At 45.5% G+C, this 17,107-nt stretch overlaps 1 long non-coding RNA gene across 1 annotated transcript; it reads left to right on the top strand.

Moving 5' to 3' along the window:
* Positions 1-39: 39 nt before the first annotated feature.
* On the top strand, positions 40-10,931 carry LOC147821956 (uncharacterized). The gene is made up of 3 exons (XR_015446250.1): positions 40-185; positions 3,783-3,964; positions 9,108-10,931. It is a non-coding gene; the product is annotated as an uncharacterized LOC147821956 (long non-coding RNA).
* Positions 10,932-17,107: the final 6,176 nt, after the last annotated feature.

Genomic DNA, 17,107 nt, shown 5'->3' with positions numbered 1-17,107 from the left:
AAAGGATACCGGGGGCGGGGCGGGGCGGGGCGGGGCGGGGCGCACCGAAGCTCTGACTCTTGCCCCTTGGGGGCGGCGGGAGGCCAGCCCGAGTGCCCACCGGGACGACGGCCACGTGGCCTCCCGAGGTCAAGAGGCCCGGGGCTGGCTCCTAAATGTGCCGTTAGAGCTCAGTGTGACCTAAGGTGAGACTCCTGAGTTGCCTGGGCCCACTTCCCTGTCGGAATTACGGAACTACGAGGAGACTGAGGGAGACTGAAAGGCACTACGTAGCTAATGACCTCATCTAAGAGCAGACTCTGTGGGGCAGATCCTCACCGCTCCTTGCCTCCTCTCCTCCCATCAGCCATAGAGAGTGGCACCTGATGCCCCTGTGAGGGGCCACGTCCTCTAACCCTAGCATCTCTCTGTCTCTGAGAGCTGTGGTGTTGGCCCTTCCGCCCTGGTGCACTTGCCCTCCATCTGTCCTGCAATCTTTTTATGATTGCTGCTGCCAGCCCTGCTTGGGGTCTTTCCCCTCCACCTGAAAAGAAAGCAGGCCCAAAGAAAGCAGGCCTGTCTGGCATCAGCTCATCTGCTTCGTGGCTCTCACTCATGGGCTGGAGCTACGGCCTCCTGGGTGGTGGCAAGTCTGACTTGTGGGATGGACGCTCTGGTCTGGGAAGGTAGGGGGAAGAACAGGGCAGACAGAAGGGAAAGGAGGCACAGACCTTGGTCTGTCCACCCAGAGTCCTGTCCTCTGCTTTTGACTTTCCTCCTCTTGGGAAGCCACTCCTGAGGCCTCACACCTCAGCTGGCGAGGAGGAGGGTTTCTTCTCTGGCAATCAGATGGCTTGGGTTTGAATGCCAAATTCTCCACTCTTGCTAGAGATTTCACCAGCAAGTGACTTTGTTCACCAATTGGGGAAGATAATCCAGACCTCAAGTCAGTAGGAGGCTAAGGGGAACTAATAGACAAAATTCACAACAGGTAACACCTAGCACAGGGCTGCCTTCTGGTAACCGCTTCCCAGCCTGCCCTGTGCAGCCTCCCTTTGTTGCCTTCCTGGCCAGCCTTCACCTGTGGGTGGACACAGAGGAAGCCACAGTGAAAGCAGTGGCCCAAAGAAAGCAGGCCTGTCTGGTGTCAGCTCATCTGCTTCCCAGCTCTCATTCATGGGTTAGAGCTGCAGCCTCCTTGGTGGTGGCAAGTCTGTCTTGTGGGATGGATGCTCTGATCTGGCAGCAACAAGCCCACAGATTCCTGTCTGGCCTACACCATCTAACTGTCCAGCCACACCTCAGTCACTGCTTCTGCCCATGAGGCCATTTCCTTCTTTCAGTTCGAGCTCTATGGCCTTCCCCCTCTGTCTGGGTCCCCTGCCACTTTAATCCTACCTCCACATGGTACCACCTGGTCATGTGCCTCAGGCCACTTTTTCCTCCTACACCATGCCAGGCTGCAGGTACTGTTCTGGAGCCCAGAAATGATTTGAAGCCACCATGCCCTCCCAAAAATAAGAGATGGACACCCACCACTAGAATACAAGAGAGAAATGTCCTGAGGAGAGGCAGCAAGTGTCTGGGAATTTAGAAGGGACAGAATTTGCTTTGGATGGAAGAATCATACAAGGCTTTATGAAGGGAGTAGCATTTGACCTGGGCCTTAAAATATGGGGTAGGAGGGGACATGGAAGGGAGACTCATTCAATCCATGCTAACTAAATGGCATGAGCTAAGTTTTGTTGGTTGGTGGGAATTGAGGTTACATCTATAGAGGTGGGGAGAGAGTGGGCAGGGAGGGTACCTTATGTGGCCTTGCTTAATAGCATCTGCCCTACTAGGTCATGAGGTCCTTGGGTTCAGTGCCTTGTCTCACTCATCCATGACCCTACAAGGCCCACATCCCCAGCACAGCAGCCTTCATACAGGGATTGTTAATAGACATACAATGAATGCACAAATGTAAGAAATGCTCCAATATGGAGCCAAGTACAGGTGAAGGGAGAAATAATCATACATCATTCAGGGCTCACACAGCTTGTCTCATTTAGCAGGGGAAACTGAGGCCCAAAGTCGTTAGTGGCATGACAGATGTAGAGTGCCCAGTGCCTGGCACAGAGCTCAGGCATACCCTCGTCTTCCTGGAATTAATGGAGAGCCAGGCCGGAGGAATTTACAGGCATCCCATCTCCCATATCTGTGCCCCAACTACCTCAAAATGCTCTCCATCTCTCTCCTCACCCAGAGGCAGTAGAAGGCAGAGACAGGAAGTAGCAAACCTGTTAAGGACACCTGGAAGATCTCACCCTTCCATGTCCCCTCCTACCCCATGTTTTAAGGCCCAGGTCAAATGCTACTCCCTTCATGAAGCCTTCTATGATTCTTCCATCCAAAGCAAATTCTGTCCTTTCTAAATTCCCAGACACTTGCTGCCTCTCCTCTGCTGCATGCTACAGAGTGAGGGTAGGGGGGTCCAGCCCTATGGCTGGGAGGCCCCAAACCCCACCTCTACAAAGAGTTTTCTTAAAGTCCCTCCAGTCCTGCCCTAGTTGAAGCCCATCTGATTTTGGCCTGGGCCATGGTAGAGCTGCCTTCCTTACTAGATACACTGTGAAGAGCTTTTTCTTTTTTTACACAGTACTGGCGATTGAACCCAGGACTTCACACTGAGGTACATTCCCAACCCCTTTTATTTTTTTACTTTGAAACCAGATCTCACTAAATTGCACAGGCTGGCCTTAAACTTGCAATCTTCCTGCCTCAGCCTCCCAAGTAGCTGGGATTATAGGTGTGCACCACCACTCCTGGCATGGCTAAAATCTTTAAGAGCCTCCCAGAGGTTGAGTCTTTACAGAGTTCTTTACAGAGCAGAGTCTACTCAAAGGAAAACATTACAGCCCCTGTTTTGGGTCAGTACTTTACAGTTTACAATGCACTTTCAGATCTAGCTTCTCAATTAAGTGTAGCACAATTCTCTAAAGTGGGAAGGTTGCTGGGAATGGCGGCAATGCCTATAATCCCAGCACTCAGGAGGCTGAGGCAGGAGGATCTCTGAAAATTTGGGGACTAGCCTGGGCTACATAGTGAGTTAAAGGCCAGACTGAACTACAGAGCAAGATTAAAAGAAAAAAAAAAAAAGTGGGCAGGTCAGGTGCCCTCAGGCCAAGGTACGGACTGGCCTGGGCTGTCTGCAGAGGATACCTGGGAAAACACAGCAACACTGTCACCTACCAGGAAACAGTCCCCAACCCCACCCAACTCCATCAGCCCTGAATTTAGAGTTACTCAAGATAAAACCCCAAATAAAAAACTCTCTCTCCATTCTGCCCCTTGCAGATTCTGCGGCTGCCTGCTTCTCCTCCTCCACTAATGCTGGACTCCACTAACACTAACTCCTCCACTGGCCCTCTGGGAAACAGTTAGTTAATCTGATAGTATAAATCCTAGATAAATAATCTGGTAAACTCCTCCGAGCTGGTTATTAAGAGAGAGTCTCTCCTTACTCTCACCTGTTCTCGATTTCCCATCCCCTGCCCTATAATTCAGCCTCCCTGATAGGTATGTTGGGGTCCTTCCTTCAAGAACCTTCGATGACTTCCCAGTTCCTTCTGAAGTCACCCCAATCCCACTGACTTGCATTCAAGGTCAACTCTGCATCTCTTTCCAGTATCCCTGTAGCCTCATCACCACTCATCCCCTTCCACACACTTTTATTTCAGTCAGAGCTGCTCCGTGCTGTTCCTCAAACACATCTCTGCCCTCCAAACTATCAGAGTTGTTCTGTCCTGTTTCCTCCTTAGCCTTCAAGGCCCTAATCCAGTGCTGTTACCAGGAACTTCTCTCTGAACTGCCAATGGGGCATGAGCTCTGCCAACCAAAAGCCCCCTCTTTCCTGACCTTGACATGGACTCCTTTGTATTGTGCCAGGGGACATTCTGGCCCAACAGGAAGAAACTGGCCTCCTGGGTCAGGCAGGCTGGAGGTGAGATCCTGGTATAATGGGGTTATTGTGAGCACAGCCTTGCTGGGGACTATTGTGGGGGGAAGCATGAAAAGTGTGAATAGCTGAAAGAAGGTTGCTGGGGTGCAGGGATCTAGGAGGGGTGTGTTGGGGGGCTCCTAGTTTTGGAAGTTGGGGCTGCAGAGTTTAGATTCTTCTGGGAGGCATCTCTAGGCACAGGGATGAGCACTGGAGTGGGAGTCCAGAGTCTGGGCTGTACACAGTCAGATCTCTGAGATCACGTGCTGCAGTGACTATTCAGCAGCCAGCATGCATGGGGCCTGTTGGAGCTGCTTGTCCATGCCCACTGGGCCTTGGTGACTTCCCCACAAAATAGAGTGCATTGGCTTGAGATCAGCCCTCATCGTCTGTGCCCTGACCTCAGATCTGGTGATGTCGGTGGAAAAGAGGGTGACACAGAAATCAGAGAAGTGATTTGAGAGTTGAAAAGAACGGTCTTTTAAACCCTTCAACAAATATTTGTGGAACACTCATTTCCACTGGGCCAGAGCAGCAGGAACTCTCTGGAAAGCCCTTGTGCTCACTGGCAGCGGTGCAGAAAGGTCCCGACCTGATCAAGTCTGCTCCCCTCCTCCCAGCCCTGCCATGTGGGCCCCAGCTGCCCTAGGTCACCAGCCTTCTCCAGGAGCTGGACCTTGGGGAGAGAACTAATCCTTGCCTCTCTTCCCAGAGGCCACTGTGAGAATTCCAAGTAACACAACAGTTGGCAAAGTGGTAGCCACACAAGGGGAAGGGATCAGTTATCATTTCTTTTATGGATCATTTGTGAAGGGACAAACAGTGGGAAACTGAACCTTTCCCACTCCTCCCCGGGAGCTCCACTTCCTACTCACTTCAGCAGTCCACCCCAGCTTTGTGAAGACACAAATCCTCTCCCAGCCCCATTTCCCACACCCAAATGCCCCGTTAAGTCCCTTACCTTCCTAGGTATCAGTGTCTAATCCCTAAGCCCTTTCTCACCAGTCTCCAGTTGTCTCAAAGTCAAATCCCTTTAGAATGAGGTGGCCCAGTTAGCTGTGAACTAAGAGGCTGGGGCAGGGAACTGGGACCTCCGGACTCCCCAAGAAGGGACAGGAAAGCAGCAACGGTGTTGAAGACCCCATTCCAGTTCAGAGACTTCCTTCTGCCACTTCTGCTCCCTCCCCCTATATCCAAGATGGAGTTCGGGTACTACTACCAGCCATTTTGAGTGACTCAACAGTGACTTTGAGAAGCAGGACAGTATGGGAGTGAGCCCACAGACTCTGGAGCCAGACAACTTGGGTTGAGTCCTAGGTTTATGATCTAAGAAAGTGACCTGACTTCAGTGCTTCAGCTTCTCATGCAGAAAATGTCAATGATAATCTATCTCCAGCGGCAGGGATGAGATGAAATGAGCTAATGTATGGAAAGGGCCTGGAACCTAGAGAATGTGTCACTATTTTCTACTTGCATTTCCTCTTTCTGCCCCCAGCTATTATTGCCATCCGGGCGTCCACCCACGCACCACCTCTCAGAGAGGCCTTCCTGCCTCTGGTGCTGAGTCTGAAGTAGCCCCCGATCCCTCTCCAGCGCTGTTTGTCTCCTTCATGTGCCACTTATCATGGCCCAAAATGATCCTGTGGTATGTGTGGTTAAGTTTTACTCTCTGTTCTCAAGAGCAGGAGCCACTTCCAGTCATGGCTGCTGCTCTGTGCCCAGTGCCTGGAACCCTGCAGGCCATTAGAGGGCAAGACCTGACTCTCAGATTATCCTTGGAGCGCTGGGCCTGCCAGGCTTCCTCTCCCCCACACCAAGCTGGCAGCTGCTACTCTGCATCTGCCTTGTGTGATCTTGAGGGAACAACTCACCCTCTCTGGGCATTGAGATGAATGGAGAGAGGCAATGATGAAACTAGGCAACTAAGAGACAATCTGAGATTTTCTAAGGCTTCTTTTTTTTAAACATTTTGGGGGCTCATAAATACAAAGTGACAGGACTTCAGGGACTTCCAAGTTCTAAAAATACCACCATACTCAGGCTAGCTCTCTCTGGCTGCCACTGAGCCCGCATCAGTGGTGAGACAGTGTGAGTCAGGCACTTCCTCCTTTTAGTACAAAACAACAACATTGAGCTTCAATTTGCCCCCCCCCAACCAGCCTGCCACCTGGTGGCAATTTGGTGGCATTGGTTCTCTTCATGTTCACTGGAACAGACACACACTGTGAACATGGATTTGCCCTCCCTGCCCTTCTATCTTTCTGTGAGCACCACTGGGGTGCAATCAGGACATATCCCTCTGACTTTTCTGTTTTGTTTTTGCAGTACTGGGATTGTACGAAGGGCCTTCAAACTGAGCTACATCCCTAGCTCTTTTAATTTTTATCTCCACCCTCTCACTAAATCAGAGTTGCCCAGGCTGGGTCTAGCTTGAGATCCTCCTGCCTCAACTTCCCAGAATGCTGGGATTACAGGTGTGCAACACCACACCTCACTCCCCTCTGTTTTTAGGGGCGCATTCTTTTTTTTTGGTACGGGGGATCGAACTTGGCACCTTGCGCTTTCGAGGCAGGAACCAGAATCACTGAGCCAAATCCCCGGCCCTCCCCTCTGTTTTTATGGCATGTGCCCAGCCTAGTATCTGATCAAAGAATTTATTTCACAGCACAGAAAGAGTAGAGGAAGGCTTGTGTTCATGGAACTATGCCCCTCATTCCTGGCACCCATTCTGAAACATTCCACCACCCACTTCCATCCATCACTGGGGAAGCCATTTTGTGCCCCACCCGCTCATTAACTAACAACTTCATTTCTTTCCAGATCCCCCTGAATCTTTAGGGGTTGAGGAGAAACAGAGGAATGGCCATCTCCTCCATAGAAATTACATTCCAGGACCGGGGATTTAGCTCAGTGTTTCCAGTGCCTGCCTCTCTCAAGCGCAAGGTCCTGAGTTTGATCCCCCCCTCATCCCACCCCGTACCAAAAAAAAAAAAAAAGAGAGAGAGAGAGAGAGTGATTACAGTCCAACCCAGGGCCAGGATACCTTGTATTCCAAGAAACAACTTAGTTGGAATCACAGCACTTCTGATGAAAAGTCTTCCCAAAACCTTTTGTCCAAGTGCCCATATTATAGTTGGGGACACAGGCCAAAGGGAAGCAGCTTGCCTGGAGGTGTATGATAAAGTGACAGTCCTCTCTCCTCTGACTCCTCACTCTGCCCCAGAAGTCAAGTGTGCTGGGATCTGTGGACTTGGCTCCTCCCAGGGGCCCTGAAGGGCCGAGCAGCCTGTCTGCCCATTCCTGGGAGTGGGCAGCCTGCCTCCTAGGGGCCTCCTCAGACATTCTACTCCAGGCAGGGCCTATAAGTCACTCATCTCCTTGCAGTCAGTTCCCTGTCCTGGCTGCTTTCCTTCCTGGGCTTACACCTCCCACTCCCCAGAGGTTGTTCATCTTCACTGCTCTTCACACACCCCCTACCCACCTCACAGCAGCAAGGGCCTGGCTCAGCTGAGCCACGTGGAACATCCTCCACCTCTTGCCTTCAGGAAATCCATGGGTTACCCTGTGGGATGATGCACCACAGTGTACCTCTGGGCACACCAAGTTGAGAGAGCTCAGCTCTGCTGACAGAAGGCTAGGATGTGGATATTAGGATGGATGCCAAAATGTGCTTTAGGTGGGGACAAGGGTGAGCAAGCTTCTGCACCCGGGTGTGGTGTAGGTTGAGGCCATGAGGACCCTCTGCCCAGGTAGGTGGGGTGGGGAGTGGGGAACAAGTAATGGGAACAGGCACAGGTAGATGGTGGAGCCAACCGGCTGGCTGATAACAGTGTGTGTTCTAGCAGCCCTTTCACTGGGGCTAACAAGTGGAATGACCTTCAGAGAATGGGAGAAACAAGACTCTCAAATTTTGCAACTTATGAAGAGTGATTTCATGTACATAAAAGAATGTTGGTGGGCTGGGGATTTAGCTCAGTGATTCTGCCGCCTGCCTTGCAAACGCAAGGACCCAAGTTCAATCCCCAGTATATATATATAAAAAAAGAATGTTAGTCATATATGCAACAAATACAGACATACCTCATTTAACAACCAAGTTCCATTCCTGCAACTAGGTTATTAAACGAATTCGTCGCTAAATGAGGAGCTGTCTGTGGTATGTACATTACAATATTCAGAACAAAGAAATGGTCAAAGAAAACTCCAACTTGATAATTTTGCTTTTATTTGCATAACTCTTCATGCAATACTGTAATGTATAACAGAACGCAGAACTATAGTACTGTACAGTACAATCGGCAAAAATTATTGTATAAACAAGGTGTATTGTACAAAAAAAGACATTGAGGCTCTACCAAGATGTATAGAACTGTACAGGTCACAAGTCTGAGTAGCAGGTTTTAAGTCCAAACAGTTGTTACACAGGTAGGTCGTTAAGTGCGGAATATCTATAAAGAATGTTGTAATGAACATTCATGTGACTTAAAAGCAGTATGTCAGAACCTGGCATGGTGGCACATACTTGTAATCCCTGTACTTAGGAGGCTGAGGCAGGAGAATCGCCATCAGTTCAAGGTCAGCCTGGGAGACACAGTGAGTTCAAGACGAGCCTGAAGTAAATTGCGAGATCCTGTCTCCAAAAAAAAAAAGCAGAATGTTAGGTTTGCGGTACACAGTACATACTTAGTAAGTATGAGGCCTTGGGTTTGATCTTCCACAATGCCAAAAAATAAAAAATGTGTGGGAGGCTGATCAGTCCTCCAGATCTGCCTAGAAAGAAGTGTGGCAAGGGATAAAAAAGAAAGACAAACAGACACACTTTCAAGGTTCCTGGTAGGCTAGGAGGTCAAGGGCAACGTGGGCAAAGACAAAGACATTCCGAGCTACCACTACTTATTGGGTACACACAATAATCCAAGGACTCAGAAGGCAGCAGTGATCTTAGGCTGATGAGGATCTTAGGTTGATGAGGATCTTATTTTGATGAGGATGGTGAGGGGCAAAGCATTCTTACAATAGTAGGTGGGATGAGTTAATTCTGGTACCCAAAACAAAATAAAAACAAAAACGGTAGCTGGGAGGGAGGAGATATCAGGCTAATAAAGAATTTGTCTTTCTCTTTTTTTATTACTACTCTGTTCTCAAGGAACCAGGATGTCTTCAGCTGATTCATCTTGCCCTGGAGCATCACAGCATCACTGGACCATTGAGGCCTCTACTGTGACCGGAGGCACACAGAGTCATGTTTCCTCACACCATAGTGCATACCATAGCTGGTTCAAAGGCAAGACCGTGGGCTTTAGACAAGCTCTAACCACAATTTAATTATGAAATGATTTTTCCCAAAAAATTATATAGAATGCAGGGGATTTAGCTCAGTGGTTCTGCCGCCTGCCTCAAAACCGCAAGGTCCTGAGTTCAATCCCCAGTACAAAAAAACCCAAACTATATAGAATGGCTCTTGACAAAAAACAATGTCCCCAACACCATTGAAACCACCTAGGTACCCCTTCCCAATTACATCCCACTCTAGGGAGCTGAATTTTGTGTTTCTAATTCCTTTGATTTCCTTCATAGTTCTGTTACATATAAAAGCACTTCTTAAAAATATAGTCAGGACTCCACAGGCATTGGGCCACACACCAGTGGCCTCCCTGGATTGCAGGCCTTCACTCTCTGACTAGAGTTACACCGTCTGCTTTCCTAGTTCTGAGGCCTTTGGATTTGGATTGGCCCAGTTACCAGCATCGTAGATCCCTGGCTTGTGGACCGCCAATCATGGGGACCCCTCAACCTCCATAAATGCCTGTGGCTAATGTTTCCAGAACTAATAGATTAGAAGATGCAGAAACAACTCCAGACATACTCATCCCCCTCATCTTTGACAAAGGAGCCAACCACCCTCATTGGAGGAAAGATAGCCTATTTAATAAATGGTGCTGGAAAAACTGGATTTCAACCTGCCAGAGATTTAAACTAGACCCATACCTATCACCGTGCACTAAACTAAGATCGAAGTGGATTAAAGATCTAAATATTAAGACAGAAACATTAAACTTGCTGGAAGATAAGTTAGGTAGAACTGTTGAAAGCATTGGCATAGGAAAAGACTTTAAGAACAAAACCTCAGCAGCATGGGAACTAGCACAAAGAATCAGCAACTGGGATCTCATCTTATTAAAAAGCTTCTGCACTGCAAGAGAAACCACCAACAGAGCTAACAGACAACCTATAATGTGGGAAAAAATGTTTAGCAGCTGTGCCTCAGACCAAGGACTACTATCTAGAATATATAAAGAACTGAAAAAAATCAGACCCCCCCAAATTCAAAGACCCAGTTCAAAAATGGTCATCTGAAATGAACAGACATTTCTCAGACAAAGAAGTAAAAACCGCAAATAAATATGTGAAAAAATGTTCAACATCACTGGTCATTTGAGAGATGCAGATGAAAACAACGCTGAGATTCTACCTTACCCCAGAAAGAATGGCTGCCATCAAGAAATCAACCAATAACAAATGCTGGTGGGGGTGTGGAGAGAAAGGAACCCTTCTCCATTGTTGGTGGGAGTGCAGACTGATGCAACTACTGTGGAAATCAGTGTGGAGACACCTCAAAGAACTAGGGCTAGAGGTCCCATTTGACCCAGCTGTTCCCCTGCTGAGTATCTTCCCAAAAGAATTAAAAGAATCATACCACAGTGATATATGTGCACCCATGTTTATAGCGGCACAGTTTGTAATAGCTAAAGCTTGGAAACAGCCCAAGTGCCCATCAACTGGAAACTGGATAAAGAAGATGTGGGTTTTTTTTTTATAAAATGGAGTACTACTCAGCCATAAAGAATGAGAAACCAGAGACATTTATAGCTAAATGGATGCATATTGACGCCATACTCCTAAGTGAAATAAATAGGACACACATGTGTAAATACTGAAGTTTCTCTAGTGTGAGAAACTGAAAGTGTAAATAAAGATTAAAATGATTAAAATGAATAACTGATAATTTGAAATAGGAAGAAAAGGTCCAAAGGGGTAGGTGAAGTGGGAGGGGAAGGGGAAAGGAAAGAAGGGAAAGGAAAAATTATGAGAAAAGAAAAAAAATGGAAATGAAATCTATGTAAATAGGGAAGGGTGGAGGGGGTGAAGGGCGCACAGGTAATGGGGGAAAAGTAAGAACCAAGATACATCGTGTACAGGTGCAAGCACCCAATGATAAATGTAAACGTATTGTATACCTAAAATGTACCAATAAAAAAATTTAAGGGGAAAAAAAATTTTAAATATGTAGTCAGTACTGCGAGTAGGTGTTTTTAAATTGAGGTAAAATTCACAGAACATAAAATTAACAGTTTTAAAGTAAATTTAGCACATGCCTGCAATTCCAGCTACTTGGGAGGCTGAGGGAGGAGGATCTCAAGTTCCAGGCCAGCTGAGAAACTGCCAACCTGGGCAACTTAGTCAGACCCTGTCTCAAAATAAAAAGTTTTAAGGGTTGGGATGTAGCTCAGAGGTAGACTGCTTGCCTAACATGTGCAAGGCTCTGGGTTCAATCAATTATTATAATCAATTCTTGCAAAAGAAAAAGAAAGAAAGAAAGAAAGAGAGAGAGAGAGAGAAAGAGAGAAAGAAAGCAACCAAGCAACCAAGCTCATTGGCATCTATTATATTCATAATGTGCAACTATCACCTCTGTGTAGTTCCAGAAAGGAAACTATATCACAATGAGCAGTCTCTCATCATTCTCCCTAGTCTCCCTGTCACAAACAACTTTTCTGTCCCTATAAATTTGCTAATTCTGAAAATTTCATATAAAAGGAAGCATAAAACATGTAACCTTTAGTTTCCATGGTTCATCCATACTGTATCATTACTTTATTCCTTTTTTTTTTTTTTTTTTTTTTGGTACCGGGGATCGAACTTGGGTCCTTGCGCCTGCAAAGCAGGCGGCGAAACCACTGAGCTAAATCCCTGGCCCCTTTATTCCTTTTCATGGCTGAATAATATTCCATTGTATGTGTCTTGTGAATTGTTCATTCATTTATGGACAACTGAGTTGTTTCCATCTTTTGACTATTATGTCTAATGCTGCTATGATTACTGGGATACAAGTATTTATTTTTTGTTTGTTTTTTAAGTGTAGGAAAAATTTATTTAGAGAAAGATAGCTTCTGTCTAAGAGAGACAGAAGGGAGACTGGGAAATGGGTTGCCCCAACAATTATTTGTTTGTGTTGCTGATTTCAGTTCTTAGGGGTATATAACTATGAGTAGAATTGCTGGGTCATATGTTAATTCTATGTTTAACTTTTTGAGAAACACCCAGTAATGGATAAGAGTTCAAATTTCCCCACATTTTTACCAACATTTATGATTTTTTTTTTTGGTACTGGGGATTGAATTCAGGACCTTGTGCTTGCAAGGCAGGCAGTGGCACCACTGAGCTAAATCCCCAGCGCAAGTTTTTTAAAGGAACTGTCATAGTAATTTCTCCAGTGTGGCACCACTTAACATTCTCACTGTTGATCTTTTTTTTTTTTGTACAGGGGATTTGACCCAGGTCTTCAAGCATGCTAGGAATGTGCTTTACCACTAAGCTACACTGCTCCTTCTCTTTTAAATTTTTTTTTGTCAGGGAGTACCAGGGATGGAACTCAAGACCTTGTGCTTCCTCTCTTAAATTTTGAGGCAGAGTTTCACTAAGTTGCCCAATCTGCCCTCAAACTTGAAATCCTCCCACCTCAGCCTCCTGAGTAGTTGGAATACAGATGTGTACCCACCACACCTGGCTTCTTTTTTTCATTAAGTTTATTGGTATATTTTAGGTATACAATACAGTTATATTCATCATTGGGATGTATCTTGGTTCTTATTTTACACCTGGCTTTGTTGTTGTTTGAGACAGGCATTTGCCACCATGTGAAGCTATGCCTAGCCTTTGCTGATTAATTTTGAGTTAATTTTTGCACAAGGTATTAGGTAAGGGTCCAATTCCATTCTTTTGTGTATGGATAGTGAGTTGTCCCACAGCCATTTGTTTAGGAGACTGTTCTGGCTCCCAGGGCATGATCCTGGCACTTCGTTGAAAGCCAGTTTGCCAAGGATTTAGCTCAGTGGCACCACGCCTTCCTTGCAAGTGCAAGGTCCTGAGTTCGATCTCTGATACCACGAGAGAGAGAGAGAGAGAGAGATAAAAAGAAAGTCAGTTCCACAGAGCTTTATTTCTGGACTCTCAGTCCTATTCCACTGGTCTCTATGTCTGTCTTTATTCTAGTACCACACTGTTTTGATTATTGTCATTTTGTAAGGTCAATCCTTTTCTCCTCTTCCTCTTGCTCCTCTCCTCCTGCTCCTCCTCCTCTTTTTCTTTTCTTTTTCTTTTTCAGTATGTTTTGGCTATTTGGAGGTCCCTTACAATTCATCTAAATTTTGGGATAAGCTTTTTTCCCATTTATTCAAAAAAGATCACTAGAACTTTGGTATACATTGCATCCAACCTGTAGATTGCTTTGAATCGTATTGCCATCATCTTAATAATACATTAGTAGGAATGTCTTTCCATTTATTTAGTTCTTCTTTATTTCAACAGCACTTTGTAGTTTTTGGTGCACTAGTCTTTCACCTCCTTGGTTATATTTATCCCAAGGTATTTTATTATTTTGGAATTGTCCTAATTTTATTTTCAGATTGTTCCTTGCTGTTATATAAAACACAACTGACTTTTTGTGTGATCTTAGAAGTCCTGATTTCTTTCTTTCTTTCTTTCTTTCTTTCTTTCTTTTTCTTTCTTTCCTTCCTTCCTTCCTTCCTTTCTTCCTTCTTTTTCTGTACCAGGGATCAAACTCAGGACGTTGCACTTGCCTGGCAGGCACAGAACCACTGAGCTACATCCCCTGCCCGGCCCTGATGTTTTTGAGTTTACATAGTTAGTATGTATTATTTGGAAACTTGCATTTTGTGCTCAGCATTGTAAGAATTATCCATGGTGCCAAACATAACTAGTTCATTCATGTTTTTCCTCTTGTATGATATTCTACACATGAAGATATCACAGTTTATCTCTTCTCCTAGTTGGGCTATTTCCAAGTCTTTCACAATGCAACACTGCTACTCTGCATATTTGGGGGAAGGGCTGGGTTCTGAGCCAGGCCCGCACACTTATCTGGTGTGCAAGCCTTTATAACAGAAACAAAGTCTCACCTCCAGAGATTATGATTCAGTTGATCCAGTGTTGGTTGTCAGTACTTTTTTTTTTTTGGTACCAGGGATCAAACTCCAGACCTTGCTCTTGCAAGGCAGGCGGCAAAACCACTGAGCTAAATCCCCGGCCCTATTGTTGGTACTTTTAAAAGATCCTTAATGTTCATTCTGTGTGGAGAATCCCTATTCTAGGACATATACTTCAGAGTGAAATACCTAACTATGTTCACTTTCAGTTTTATTTCAGGGAAAATAGTTTTCCAATATGGCTGTATTATACCAGCCTTATCAGCAGTATACATATTCCATTGCTCCAACACTTGGCATTGTCAGACTTTTGTTGTTGTTTTGAGATGGAATCTCACTGTGTAACTCAGGTGGATCTTGAACTCAATATCCTCCTGCTTCAGGCTCCTGAGAGGGGGATTACAGGTGTGTACTGGCATCCTCAGACTTTTAAATTTTACCACTTGATCTCTGATATGATTTGACTGATATTATTTCTAATTATGATTAAATTAGATTGAATATTTTTTGGAGACAAGTTCTTACTATTTAGTTGAGGCTGGCCTTGAAATCACTATGTAACCCGGGCTAGCCTTGAACTCATGGGGATCCTCCTGCCTCAGCCTCCTGAGTGCTGGGATTACAGATATGTGCCACCATGCCCAGCCTTGAACATCTTTTTTGCTGTTGCTGTTTGTTTTTCAGACTGGGGATATACCTAGGAGCCCTGCACATGCTAAGCATGTAATCTACCACTGAGCTACACCCTCAACTATCTTTTTTATTTTTAATTTGTTTTGGGGTAGTGGGAATTAAAACCAGGACCTACACACTGAGCTGCATTCCCAGCCCAATTTTAAAAATTTGTTTTTAAATTTTGAGACAGGATCTTGCTAAATTGTTAAATTACTAAAGAGCCAGGGATTTAGCTCAGGGGTTTTGCCACCTGCTGCGCAAGTGCAAGGACCAGAGTTCGATCCCCAGTACCAAAAAAAACCAACAAAAAAACTAAGATGAGGCCTGAACTTTGGAACCTCCTGTCTAAACTTCCCAAAGTGCTGGGATTACAGGCATGCTGTACCAGGCCTGGATCTCTTTATATTTGTTTGTTTATTTGGTTTTTTTTGGTACCGGGGATCAAACTCGGGACCTTGCACTTGTGAGGCAGGTGGAAGAACCCCTGAGCTAAATCCCTAGCCCTGGATCTTTTTATATTTATTAACCATTCTTGCTTCCTTTTTTGTACAGTGCCTATTTATATCTTGTGCTGATACCCATATATTTATATATTCTGCATATGAATAGTTTGATTGCAAATATCTTCTAGTTTGGGCTTGTTTTGACATTTTATTTCAGTGTTTTAATTAACAGAAGTTTTTCATTTTATGTGGATACATTTTTAAATCTTTTCCTTTGCAATCTGCTTTATACTATATGAAATGATCTTGAAGTAATCAAATATTCTCCTGTTTCTTTATAAGAAATGTTTAAAAGTTTTTACTTTTTTTGGAGACACAGTCTTCCTGTGTAATTCAGGCCGGCCTTGAACTCACTGCAATCCTCATGTCTCAACCTCTGGAGTGCTGGAATTGCAGCCATGTGCCACCACACCTGGATTAAAGTTTTACTTTTCATATTTAGTTGTTTTTGTGGTACTGGGGATTGAACCCAAAGCCTGTGTACTGAGCTACATCCCCAGCCTTTTTTATTTTTTAGGGTCTTGCTAAGTCACTATGTCCCAAGCTGGGGTCTAACTTGGGATCCTCCTGTCTCGGTTCCCCAAAGTGCAGGGATCACAGCCATGTGTCACAAGACCTGCTTCATGTTTAGGTCTTTTTGGGGGGGGGGCTTACTGGGGATCGAACTCAGGTCCTTCCGCTTGCGAGGCAGGCGACGGAACCACTGAGCTAAATCCCCGGTCCCATGTTTAGGTCTTTAATCCACATGGAGTTGATTTTTATGTATACGATGTTCAATAGGGGCCCAATTTTGCTTTTTTTCCTAGTGGTTAACAGGATTTCTTTTTTTTGGTACAGGGGATCGAACTGGGAACCTTGAGCTTTTGAGGCAGGCGCTGGAACCACTGAGCTAAATCCCCGGCCCCCGTTAACAGGATTTCTTAGCACAATTTATCAACAAGTCTATCATACTATCCCCTTCTATCTCCCCAACTGAAACAATTCTTCTGACATGCAACAGGTTTATACGTGCTTGTCCATGTCTGGGTTGTTTCATGCCCAATTTGCCTGTTTTGGGGCTGATAGCAAACTATCTTATTCTCTCCATTTCACTCTTCTTCTGGAGCATTTTAGCTACTGAATATTGGTAATTAGACAGATGTTTACTGTAAAAATGTTTCCATTTTTCTGCATGTTTGACTTTTAAAAATAATAAACTTGGGGAAATACGGCTCTCTCCTAGCCTTTGCCTTTTTATCCTGGTACAATATGTAAAAGGCTCAGGTTTCAGACGGAGTCAGCTCTCTGCAACCTCAACCCTCAGAGAAAAGGACAAATATTAGGACAGTAATCAAAATTTCACATTTCAGCAGGCAAGAGTAAGTGCTGGGGTGAGGCAATGCTGGTTTTATACCGAGCCTACTTCACAGATGAGGAAAATGAGTCTCTCTGCCTAAGAGTAGGCTTCGTTTAGCCTGGGGCACCTAGCCCTTCTCCCTGGCCCTTTGAGACTTTTGCCTCAATCGTCCCCATTTGCCTCCCATGTCAACCTGTGGCTCTCCTCTTCCTGTTTGGACTTGAGGAGAAGAGGATGCCCAGGGACGAGAGCGGTGTGACATGGTCCTGGACACACGGTTCCTCCCTCGTGCCTCCACAGAGGGATTTTTAGCTTAGTGGTTCCGCCACCTGCCTCGCAAGCGCAAGGTCCCGGGTACCAAAAAAAAAAAAAAAAGACCCACCCTTAGGCCACAAACGTCCCTCGC

The sequence above is a fragment of the Heterocephalus glaber genome, unplaced genomic scaffold (assembly GCF_053883595.1).
Source record: "Heterocephalus glaber isolate CG9 unplaced genomic scaffold, H.glaber_assembly_v1.0 deba00001687, whole genome shotgun sequence".
NCBI classification, from domain to species: domain Eukaryota; kingdom Metazoa; phylum Chordata; class Mammalia; order Rodentia; family Bathyergidae; genus Heterocephalus; species Heterocephalus glaber.
The sequence above is the reverse complement of the archived record's forward strand: the minus strand, read 5'-3'. Positions and strand labels throughout refer to the sequence as shown.